This window comes from Scyliorhinus torazame, chromosome 5 (assembly GCF_047496885.1).
Source record: "Scyliorhinus torazame isolate Kashiwa2021f chromosome 5, sScyTor2.1, whole genome shotgun sequence".
NCBI classification, from domain to species: Eukaryota; Metazoa; Chordata; class Chondrichthyes; order Carcharhiniformes; family Scyliorhinidae; genus Scyliorhinus; species Scyliorhinus torazame.
The window spans coordinates 185,346,770-185,358,827 of NC_092711.1; the positions used below are offsets into that span (position 1 = coordinate 185,346,770).

A 12,058-nucleotide genomic window follows, 5' to 3' on the forward strand; every position below is an offset into this window, starting at 1 on the left:
CCAAACCCGGTTTATTGACCCCACTGATCATGGTATGATGTCCTTGAAGCCATAAAATCCATGTTCCTCATAGTTGAAAACACTTCAAACAAATCTCCCCTTGGTTTCCTGCAGAATAATTTCTCGTAGCTCATCCTGATATGACTATTGTCCAGCAGGACAGCCAAATATTCTCCACTCATCGTTTAACTTTTTTTAATTTCGGTTTGCATCTTGTTACGCGCCCATCCATCGCGATCAGGCCGTTGCCATTGTCGGTCCGTGACTCTGAGCAGATTTTTCGTTCAGGGGCCTGAGAGGAGCTTGTCATGTTTAAAGTGCGGTAATTCATTGTACATGAGGGGGATCAAACAAACTAGCCTCACACTCGGAAAGAAGAGCTTTATGCGCTCACAAAGCAGCAACTGTGAGATGAACAAAGCTGTATGGTAAAAGACACAGTTTGAGCGGCGACTCAGCCGATGGAATCGCGAGCATGGGTTCAACAAGCAGCATTAAAATGGACCTGCGCCCGACGTGGTGCTCGAACACACGACCCTAAAATTAAGAGACTCATGTTCGACCTCGTGAGCGTGCCGGAAACATTAAGGATTTCAAATTACATCAAACATCGCAGTGACATAACTGGCTGATTGCAGCGAATGTGAAGAAACATGCCTCCCAGAAGCCCATGGGTTCAAACCTCTCCACTCAATTATCAATAACATTATTCACAGCTTCCGAACCAAAGCGCACCTCCTTGAAACTATTGTGACCCAGTTTCCACACGAATTATTCCACGTGTTTAACATTTTCTCTTTTTGTGTCAGCATTTTCACACGAAACTATCTTTAACAGTCGCCAGAAAGTGATTTGCAATCCTGACAGAGAAAAACGTTAAACACGTTCTGTACCAATAATTCCATGGGGATAATTTTCAGATTTACAGCAGTGTACTTTTTCCGAAATGAAAGAATTTTACGGTGAGAAGATATAGAATGTTAGTGTCAAATTTATTGCTGGCCTAGTTACACTCACTCAGGTTCGAATGAGCAGCTCAGAGGTTCAGTGAGTGGGCTGTATTAGACCGTCGTGATCGTGGGCCTGTGCTCAGTGTAATGGGATGCTTGTCCCGGATTGTCGTATGTTGTGTCCCAGGGATGAGCAGTAGCCCACTGATTGAAGCTGCAGTTGGCACGCTCTGATTCCAGCGGATGAATGGACATTACAGAGGCGGAATATTGCTGCTATTCTGATTTTCCCAGTCATACAGTGCAGTGGTGGACGAGGGATCTATTGAGTTGTTCATTCTAACTGAACCAAACTCTGTTCATTTGTCAAAACTGTTCAATGTTGTCTGATTCCTGTGTCGTGCAATTTGCAATTTGTTGTCAAACAATCAGTTACTTCCGTGTGAACTCACTGTAACACAGTGCAGCTGATACAGTTTTTGCGATTGGTTCTTAGTTGCAATGTCCCAAATGCTGTTCTGGAAAAGCGAGACAAGCAAAAAGAAAAATAGGAGCAAACCACGTCCCTGGGTGGTCTCGAACCACCAACCTTTCGGTTAACAGCCGAACGCGCTAACCAATTGCGCCACAGAGACTTGGACAGCAATGCTCCTCAAGCTAGCTGAAACGAGGGTGTCAGTCACTGATAGCTTCACATTCCGACTCGCGGAATGACAATTATTTCCATCAGGTTTCTTTTTCCAAAGTAAATAGTGGGGCAGACATTTTGGACACATGGGTTCAGTCTGATCATTCCCACTGCAGAGGCATGTATGCCAGCGGGCACAAGATCTCCTGCAACGGCTGCCATCCATTTGGGGACTTTATGATGTCCCATCTCATTGCTCAGCGATTGAATTGCAAATCTGAGAGACAAAGAATGGAATCCACAGAGAAGTAGATTAGCAGGCACTGGCGGAGGTGGTGTCCCATGTTTGAGATTTTAATCTGTGGTCCCACTGCCCTGTAGGTGTCACTGTTTTGCAGGGAGCAGGGAACCGTGTCCCATCCAACTTCTGTCCCTCGAACACGATAGCAAGATTAGATTCTCTCCTCATTATAGTGGTGCAGTTTGTGGAAGCTGTTCCGTTTCTTGCGACAGTGAATGCATTTCCTATCTGCGTGATTCTCACCCCCAGAGCACAACAATGTATGCAATGTAGAAAGATTGGTCACGCTAAGTTGCCCCAAATTTCGCATTTTAAAAGAAGCATGGAAACAATTTCAAATGGACTTCCATGTCTGAAAAGCACTTTGGGGTGGCGGTGGTGCTGGAAGGCGGTGTATTAATTCGAAGATTTCATTCTTTCTCATTTCCAAACCCGGTTTATTGACCCCACTGATCAGGGTATGATGTCCTTGAAGCCATAAAATCCATGTTCCTCATAGTTGAAAACACTTCAAACAAATCTCCCCTTGGTTTCCTGCAGAATAATTTCTCGTAGCTCATCCGGATATGACTATTGTCCAGTAGGACAGCCAAATATTCTCCACTCATCGTTTAACTTTTTTTTATTTCGGTTTGCATCTTGTTACGCGCCCATCCATCGCGATCAGGCCGTTGCCATTGTCGTTCCGTGACTCTGAGCAGATTTTTCGTTCAGGGGCCTGAGAGGAGCTTGTCATGTTTAAAGTGCGGTAATTCATTGTACATGAGGGGGATCAAACAAACTAGCCTCACACTCGGAAAGAAGAGCTTTATGCGCTCACAAAGCAGCAACTGTGAGATGAACAAAGCTGTATGGTAAAAGACACAGTTTGAGCGGCGCCTCAGCCGGGGGAATCGCGAGCATGGGTTCAACAAGCAGCATGAAAATGGACCTGCGCCCAACGTGGTGCTCGAACACACGACCCTGAAATTAAGAGACTCGTGTTCTACCGAGTGAGCGAGCCGGAAATATTAAGGATTTCAAATTACATCAAACATCGCAGTGACATAACTGGCTCATTGCAGCGAATGTTAAGAAACATGCCTCGCAGAAGCCCATGGGGTCTAACCTCTCCACTCAATTATCAACAACATTATTCACAGCTTCCGAACCTAAGCACACCTCCTTGAAACTATTGTGACCCGGTTTCCACACGAATTATTCCACGTGTTTAACATTTTCTCGTTTTTGTGTCAGCATTTTCAGACGAAACTATCTTTAACAGTCGCCAGAAAGTGAATTGCAATCCTGACAGAGAAAAACGTTAAACCCGTTCTGTACCAATAATTCCATGGGGATAATTTTCAGATTTACAGCAGTGTACTTTTTCCGAAATGAAAGAATTTTACGGTGAGAAGATATAGAATGTTAGTGTCAAATTTATTGCTGGCCGAGTTACACTCACTCAGGTTCGAATGAGCAGCTCAGAGGTTCAGTGAGTGGGCTGTATTAGACCGTCGTGATCGCGGGCCTGTGCTCAGTGTCATGGGATGCTTGTCCCGGGTTGTCGTATGTTGTGTCCCAGGGATGAGCAGTAGCCCACTGATTGAAGCTGCAGTTGGCACGCTCTGATTCCAGCGGATGAATGGACATTACAGAGGCGGAATATTGCTGCTATTCTGATTTTCCCAGTCATACAGTGCAGTGGTGGACGAGGGATCTATTGAGTTGTTCATTCTAACTGAACCAAACTCTGTTCATTTGTCAAAACTGTTCAATGTTGTCTGATTCCTGTGTCGTGCAATTTGCAATTTGTTGTCAAACAATCAGTTTCTTCTGTGTGAACTCACTGTAACACAGTGCAGCTGATACAATTTTTGCGATTGGTTCTTTGTTTCAATGTCCCAAATGCTATCTGGAAAAGGGAGACAAGCAAAAAGAAAAATAGGAGCAAACCACGTCCCTGGGTGGTCTCGAACCACCAACCTTTCGGTTAACAGCCGAACGCGCTAACCAATTGCGCCACAGAGACTTGGCCAGGAGTGCTCCTCAAGCTAGCTTAAACGAGGGTGTCAGTCACTGATAGCCTCACATTCCGACTCGCGGAATAACAATTATTTCCATCAGGTTTCCTTTTCCAAAATAAATAGTGGGGCAGACATTTTGGACACATGGGTTCAGTCTGATCATTCCCACTGCAGAGGCATGTATGCCAGCGGGCACAAGCTCTCCTGCAGCCGCTGCCATCCATCTGGGGACTTAATGATGTCCCATCACATTGCTCAGCCATTGAATTGCAAATCTGAGAGACAAAGAATGGAATCCACAGAGAAGTAGATTCGCACTGGCGGAGCTGGTGTCCCATGTTTGAGATTTTAATCTGTGGTCCCACTGCCCGGTAGATGTCACTGTTTTGCAGGGAGGAGGGAGCCGTGTCCTATCCAACTCCTGTCCATAGAACACGATAGCAAGAATAGATTCTCTCCTCATTATAGTGGTGCAGTTTGTGGAAGCTGTTCCGTTTCTTGCGACAGTGAATGCACTTCCTATCTGCGTGGTTCTCACCCCCAGAGCACACAATGTATGCAGTGTAGAAAGGTTGGTCACGCTAAGTTGCCCCAAATTTCGCATTTTAAAAGAAGCATGGAAACAATTTCAAATGGACTTCCATGTCTGAAAAGCACTTTGGGGTGGCGGTGGTGCTGGAAGGCGGTGTATTAATTCGAAGATTTCATTCTTTCTCATTTCCAAACCCGGTTTATTGACCCCCACTGCTCAGGGTATGATGTCCTTGAAGCCATAAAATCCATGTTCCTCATAGTTGAAAACACTTCAAACAAATCTCCCCTTGGTTTCCTGCAGAATAATTTCTCGTAGCTCATCCTGATATGACTATTGTCCAGCAGGACAGCCAAATATTCTCCACTCATCGTTTAACTTTTTTTTATTTCGGTTTGCATCTTGTTACGCGCCCATCCATCGCGAACAGGCCGTTGCCATTGTCGGTCCGTGACTTTGAGCAGATTTTTCGTCAGGGGCCTGAGAGGAGCTTGTCATGTTTAATGTGCGGTAATTCATTGTACATGAGGGGGATCAAACAAACTAGTCTCACACTCGGAAAGAAGAGCTTTATGCGCTCACAAAGCAGCAACTGTGAGATGAACAAAGCTGTATGGTAAAAGACACAGTTTGAGCGGCGACTCAGCCGGTGGAATCGCGAGCATGGGTTCAACAAGCAGCATTAAAATGGACCTGCGCCCAACGTGGTGCTCGAACACACGACCCTTAAATTAAGAGACTCGTGTTCTACCGAGTGAGCGAGCCGGAAATATTAAGGATTTCAAATTACATCAAACATCGCAGTGACATAATTGGCTGATTGCAGCGAATGTGAAGAAACATGCCTCCCAAAAGCCCATGGGTTCAAACCTCTCCACTCAATTATCAATAACATTATTCACAGCTTCCGAACCAAAGCGCACCTCCTTGAAACTATTGTGACCCAGTTTCCACACGAATTATTCCACGGGTTTAACATTTTCTCGTTTTGTGTCAGCATTTTCAGACGAAACTATCTTTAACAGTCGCCAGAAAGTGAATTTCAATCCTGACAGAGAAAAACGTTAAACCCGTTCTGTACCAATAATTCCATGGGGATAATTTTCAGATTTACAGCAGTGTACTTTTTCCGAAATGAAAGAATTTTACGGTGAGAAGATATAGAATGTTAGTGTCAAATTTATTGCTGGCCGAGTTACACTCACTCAGGTTCGAATGAGCAGCTCAGAGGTTCAGTGAGTGGGCTGTATTAGACCGTCGTGATCGCGGGCCTGTGCTCAGTGTCATGGGATGCTTGTCCCGGGTTGTCGTATGTTGTGTCCCAGGGATGAGCAGTAGCCCACTGATTGAAGCTGCAGTTGGCACGCTCTGATTCCAGCGGATGAATGGACATTACATAGGCGGAATATTGCTGCTATTCTTATTGTCCCAGTCATACAGTGCAGTGGTGGACGAGGGATCTATTGAGTTGTTCATTCTAACTGAACCAAACTCTGTTCATTTGTCAAAACTGTTCAATGTTGTCTGATTCCTGTGTCGCGCAATTTGCAATTTGTTGTCAAACAATCAGTTTCTTCTGTGTGAACTCACTGTAGCACAGTGCAGCTGATACAATTTTTGCGATTGGTTCTTTGTTTCAATGTCCCAAATGCTATCTGGAAAAGGGAGACAAGCAAAAAGAAAAATAGGAGCAAACCACGTCCCTGGGTGGTCTCGAACCACCAACCTTTCGGTTAACAGCCGAACGCGCTAACCAATTGCTTCACAGAGACTTGGCCAGGAGTGCCCCTCAAGCTAGCTTAAACAAGGGGTCAGTCACTGATAGCTTCACATTCCGACTCGCGGAATAACAATTATTTCCATCAGGTTTCTTTTTCCAAAATAAATAGTGGGGCAGACATTTTGGACACATGGGTTCAGTCTGATCATTCCCACTGCAGAGGCATGTATGCCAGCGGGCACAAGATCTCCTGCAACCGCTGCCATCCATTTGGGGACTTTATGATGTCCCATCTCATTGCTCAGCGATTGAATTGCAAATCTGAGAGACAAAGAATGGAATCCACAGAGAAGTATATTGGCAGGCACTGGCGGAGGTGGTGTCCCATGTTTGAGATTTTAATCTGTGGTCCCACTGCCCTGTAGATGTCACTGTTTTGCATTGAGCAGGGAACCGTGTCCTATCCAACCCCTGTCCATAGAACACGAGAGCAAGATTAGATTCTCTCCTCATTATAGTGGTGCAGTTTGTGGAAGCTGTTCCGTTTCTTGCGACAGTGAATGCACTTCCTATCTGCGTGATTCTCACCCCCAGAGCACAACAATGTATGCAGTGTAGAAAGATTGGTCACGCTAAGTTGCCCCAAATTTCGCATTTTAAAAGAAGCATGGAAACAATTTCAAATGGACTTCCATGTCTGAAAAGCACTTTGGGGTGGCGGTGGTGCTGGAAGGCGGTGTATTAATTCGAAGATTTCATTCTTTCTCATTTCCAAACCCGGTTTATTGACCCCACTGATCATGGTATGATGTCCTTGAAGCCATAAAATCCATGTTCCTCATAGTTGAAAACACTTCAAACAAATCTCCCCTTGGTTTCCTGCAGAATAATTTCTCGTAGCTCATCCTGATATGACTATTGTCCAGCAGGACAGCCAAATATTCTCCACTCATCGTTTAACTTTTTTTAATTTCGGTTTGCATCTTGTTACGCGCCCATCCATCGCGATCAGGCCGTTGCCATTGTCGGTCCGTGAATCTGAGCAGATTTTTCGTTCAGGGGCCTGAGAGGAGCTTGTCATGTTTAAAGTGCGGTAATTCATTGTACATGAGGGGGATCAAACAAACTAGCCTCACACTCGGAAAGAAGAGCTTTATGCGCTCACAAAGCAGCAACTGTGAGATGAACAAAGCTGTATGGTAAAAGACACAGTTTGAGCGGCGACTCAGCCGATGGAATCGCGAGCATGGGTTCAACAAGCAGCATTAAAATGGACCTGCGCCCGACGTGGTGCTCGAACACACGACCCTAAAATTAAGAGACTCATGTTCGACCTAGTGAGCGTGCCGGAAACATTAAGGATTTCAAATTACATCAAACATCGCAGTGACATAACTGGCTGATTGCAGCGAATGTGAAGAAACATGCCTCCCAGAAGCCCATGGGTTCAAACCTCTCCACTCAATTATCAATAACATTATTCACAGCTTCCGAACCAAAGCGCACCTCCTTGAAACTATTGTGACCCAGTTTCCACACGAATTATTCCACGTGTTTAACATTTTCTCTTTTTGTGTCAGCATTTTCAGACGAAACTATCTTTAACAGTCGCCAGAAAGTGATTTGCAATCCTGACAGAGAAAAACGTTAAACACGTTCTGTACCAATAATTCCATGGGGATAATTTTCAGATTTACAGCAGTGTACTTTTTCCGAAATGAAAGAATTTTACGGTGAGAAGATATAGAATGTTAGTGTCAAATTTATTGCTGGCCTAGTTACACTCACTCAGGTTCGAATGAGCAGCTCAGAGGTTCAGTGAGTGGGCTGTATTAGACCGTCGTGATCGTGGGCCTGTGCTCAGTGTAATGGGATGCTTGTCCCGGATTGTCGTATGTTGTGTCCCAGGGATGAGCAGTAGCCCACTGATTGAAGCTGCAGTTGGCACGCTCTGATTCCAGCGGATGAATGGACATTACAGAGGCGGAATATTGCTGCTATTCTGATTTTCCCAGTCATACAGTGCAGTGGTGGACGAGGGATCTATTGAGTTGTTCATTCTAACTGAACCAAACTCTGTTCATTTGTCAAAACTGTTCAATGTTGTCTGATTCCTGTGTCGTGCAATTTGCAATTTGTTGTCAAACAATCAGTTACTTCCGTGTGAACTCACTGTAACACAGTGCAGCTGATACAGTTTTTGCGATTGGTTCTTAGTTGCAATGTCCCAAATGCTGTTCTGGAAAAGCGAGACAAGCAAAAAGAAAAATAGGAGCAAACCACGTCCCTGGGTGGTCTCGAACCACCAACCTTTCGGTTAACAGCCGAACGCGCTAACCAATTGCGCCACAGAGACTTGGACATCAATGCTCCTCAAGCTAGCTGAAACGAGGGTGTCAGTCACTGATAGCTTCACATTCCGACTCGCGGAATGACAATTATTTCCATCAGGTTTCTTTTTCCAAAGTAAATAGTGGGGCAGACATTTTGGACACATGGGTTCAGTCTGATCATTCCCACTGCAGAGGCATGTATGCCAGCGGGCACAAGATCTCCTGCAACGGCTGCCATCCATTTGGGGACTTTATGATGTCCCATCTCATTGCTCAGCGATTGAATTGCAAATCTGAGAGACAAAGAATGGAATCCACAGAGAAGTAGATTAGCAGGCACTGGCGGAGGTGGTGTCCCATGTTTGAGATTTTAATCTGTGGTCCCACTGCCCTGTAGGTGTCACTGTTTTGCAGGGAGCAGGGAACCGTGTCCCATCCAACTTCTGTCCCTCGAACACGATAGCAAGATTAGATTCTCTCCTCATTATAGTGGTGCAGTTTGTGGAAGCTGTTCCGTTTCTTGCGACAGTGAATGCATTTCCTATCTGCGTGATTCTCACCCCCAGAGCACAACAATGTATGCAATGTAGAAAGATTGGTCACGCTAAGTTGCCCCAAATTTCGCATTTTAAAAGAAGCATGGAAACAATTTCAAATGGACTTCCATGTCTGAAAAGCACTTTGGTGTGGCGGTGGTGCTGGAAGGCGGTGTATTAATTCGAAGATTTCATTCTTTCTCATTTCCAAACCCGGTTTATTGACCCCACTGATCAGGGTATGATGTCCTTGAAGCCATAAAATCCATGTTCCTCATAGTTGAAAACACTTCAAACAAATCTCCCCTTGGTTTCCTGCAGAATAATTTCTCGTAGCTCATCCGGATATGACTATTGTCCAGTAGGACAGCCAAATATTCTCCACTCATCGTTTAACTTTTTTTTATTTCGGTTTGCATCTTGTTACGCGCCCATCCATCGCGATCAGGCCGTTGCCATTGTCGTTCCGTGACTCTGAGCAGATTTTTCGTTCAGGGGCCTGAGAGGAGCTTGTCATGTTTAAAGTGCGGTAATTCATTGTACATGAGGGGGATCAAACAAACTAGCCTCACACTCGGAAAGAAGAGCTTTATGCGCTCACAAAGCAGCAACTGTGAGATGAACAAAGCTGTATGGTAAAAGACACAGTTTGAGCGGCGCCTCAGCCGGGGGAATCGCGAGCATGGGTTCAACAAGCAGCATGAAAATGGACCTGCGCCCAACGTGGTGCTCGAACACACGACCCTGAAATTAAGAGACTCGTGTTCTACCGAGTGAGCGAGCCGGAAATATTAAGGATTTCAAATTACATCAAACATCGCAGTGACATAACTGGCTCATTGCAGCGAATGTTAAGAAACATGCCTCGCAGAAGCCCATGGGGTCTAACCTCTCCACTCAATTATCAACAACATTATTCACAGCTTCCGAACCTAAGCACACCTCCTTGAAACTATTGTGACCCGGTTTCCACACGAATTATTCCACGTGTTTAACATTTTCTCGTTTCTGTGTCAGCATTTTCAGACGAAACTATCTTTAACAGTCGCCAGAAAGTGAATTGCAATCCTGACAGAGAAAAACGTTAAACCCGTTCTGTACCAATAATTCCATGGGGATAATTTTCAGATTTACAGCAGTGTACTTTTTCCGAAATGAAAGAATTTTACGGTGAGAAGATATAGAATGTTAGTGTCAAATTTATTGCTGGCCGAGTTACACTCACTCAGGTTCGAATGAGCAGCTCAGAGGTTCAGTGAGTGGGCTGTATTAGACCGTCGTGATCGCGGGCCTGTGCTCAGTGTCATGGGATGCTTGTCCCGGGTTGTCGTATGTTGTGTCCCAGGGATGAGCCGTAGCCCACTGATTGAAGCTGCAGTTGGCACGCTCTGATTCCAGCGGATGAATGGACATTACAGAGGCGGAATATTGCTGCTATTCTGATTTTCCCAGTCAGAAAGTGCAGTGGTGGACGAGGGATCTATTGAGTTGTTCATTCTAACTGAACCAAACTCTGTTCATTTGTCAAAACTGTTCAATGTTGTCTGATTCCTGTGTCGTGCAATTTGCAATTTGTTGTCAAACAATCAGTTACTTCCGTGTGAACTCACTGTAACACAGTGCAGCTGATACAGTTTTTGCGATTGGTTCTTAGTTGCAATGTCCCAAATGCTGTTCTGGAAAAGGGAGACAAGCAAAAAGAAAAATAGGAGCAAACCACGTCTCTGGGTGGTCTCGAACCCCAATCTTTTGGTTAACAGCCGAACTCGCTAACCAATTGCGCCACAGAGACTTGGACATGAACGCTCCTCAAGCTAGCTGAAAAGAGGGTGTCAGTCACTGATAGCTTCACATTCCGACTCGCGGAATGACAATTATTTCCATCAGGTTTCTTTTTCCAAAGTAAATAGTGGGGTAGACATTTTGGACACATGGGTTCAGTCTGATCATTCCCACTGCAGAGGCATGTATGTCAGCGGGCACAAGATCTCCTGCAACGGCTGCCATCCATTTGGGGACTTTATGATGTCCCATCTCATTGCTCAGCGATTGAATTGCAAATCTGAGAGACAAAGAATGGAATCCACAGAGAAGTAGATTGGCAGGCACTGGCGGAGGTGGTGTCCCATGTTTGAGATTTTAATCTGTGGTCCCACTGCCCGGTAGATGTCACTGTTTTGCAGGGAGGAGGGAGCCGTGTCCTATCCAACTCCTGTCCATAGAACACGATAGCAAGAATAGATTCTCTCCTCATTATAGTGGTGCAGTTTGTGGAAGCTGTTCCGTTTCTTGCGACAGTGAATGCACTTCCTATCTGCGTGGTTCTCACCCCCAGAGCACACAATGTATGCAGTGTAGAAAGATTGGTCACGCTAAGTTGCCCCAAGTTTCGCATTTTAAAAGAAGCATGGAAACAATTTCAAATGGACTTCCATGTCTGAAAAGCACTTTGGGGTGGCGGTGGTGCTGGAAGGCGGTGTATTAATTCGAAGATTTCATTCTTTCTCATTTCCAAACCCGGTTTATTGACCCCCACTGCTCAGGGTATGATGTCCTTGAAGCCATAAAATCCATGTTCCTCATAGTTGAAAACACTTCAAACAAATCTCCCCTTGGTTTCCTGCAGAATAATTTCTCGTAGCTCATCCTGATATGACTATTGTCCAGCAGGACAGCCAAATATTCTCCACTCATCGTTTAACTTTTTTTTATTTCGGTTTGCATCTTGTTACGCGCCCATCCATCGCGAACAGGCCGTTGCCATTGTCGGTCCGTGACTTTGAGCAGATTTTTCGTCAGGGGCCTGAGAGGAGCTTGTCATGTTTAATGTGCGGTAATTCATTGTACATGAGGGGGATCAAACAAACTAGCCTCACACTCGGAAAGAAGAGCTTTATGCGCTCACAAAGCAGCAACTGTGAGATGAACAAAGCTGTATGGTAAAAGACACAGTTTGAGCGGCGACTCAGCCGGTGGAATCGCGAGCATGGGTTCAACAAGCAGCATTAAAATGGACCTGCGCCCAACGTGGTGCTCGAACACACGACCCTTA

At 45.2% G+C, this 12,058-nt stretch overlaps 4 non-coding genes across 4 annotated transcripts; all 4 read right to left on the reverse strand.

The window, feature by feature from the left end:
• Positions 1 to 1,511: 1,511 nt before the first annotated feature.
• trnan-guu (transfer RNA asparagine (anticodon GUU)) lies at positions 1,512 to 1,585 on the reverse strand. Its single transcript has one exon. It is a non-coding gene; the product is annotated as a tRNA-Asn (tRNA).
• A 2,231-nt stretch (positions 1,586 to 3,816) lies between these two features.
• trnan-guu (transfer RNA asparagine (anticodon GUU)) lies at positions 3,817 to 3,890 on the reverse strand. The gene has a single exon. It is a non-coding gene; the product is annotated as a tRNA-Asn (tRNA).
• Positions 3,891 to 6,115: 2,225 nt separating this feature from the next.
• trnan-guu (transfer RNA asparagine (anticodon GUU)) lies at positions 6,116 to 6,189 on the reverse strand. Its single transcript has one exon. It is a non-coding gene; the product is annotated as a tRNA-Asn (tRNA).
• A 2,230-nt stretch (positions 6,190 to 8,419) lies between these two features.
• trnan-guu (transfer RNA asparagine (anticodon GUU)) lies at positions 8,420 to 8,493 on the reverse strand. Its single transcript has one exon. It is a non-coding gene; the product is annotated as a tRNA-Asn (tRNA).
• Between the last annotated feature and the right edge of the window lie 3,565 nt (positions 8,494 to 12,058).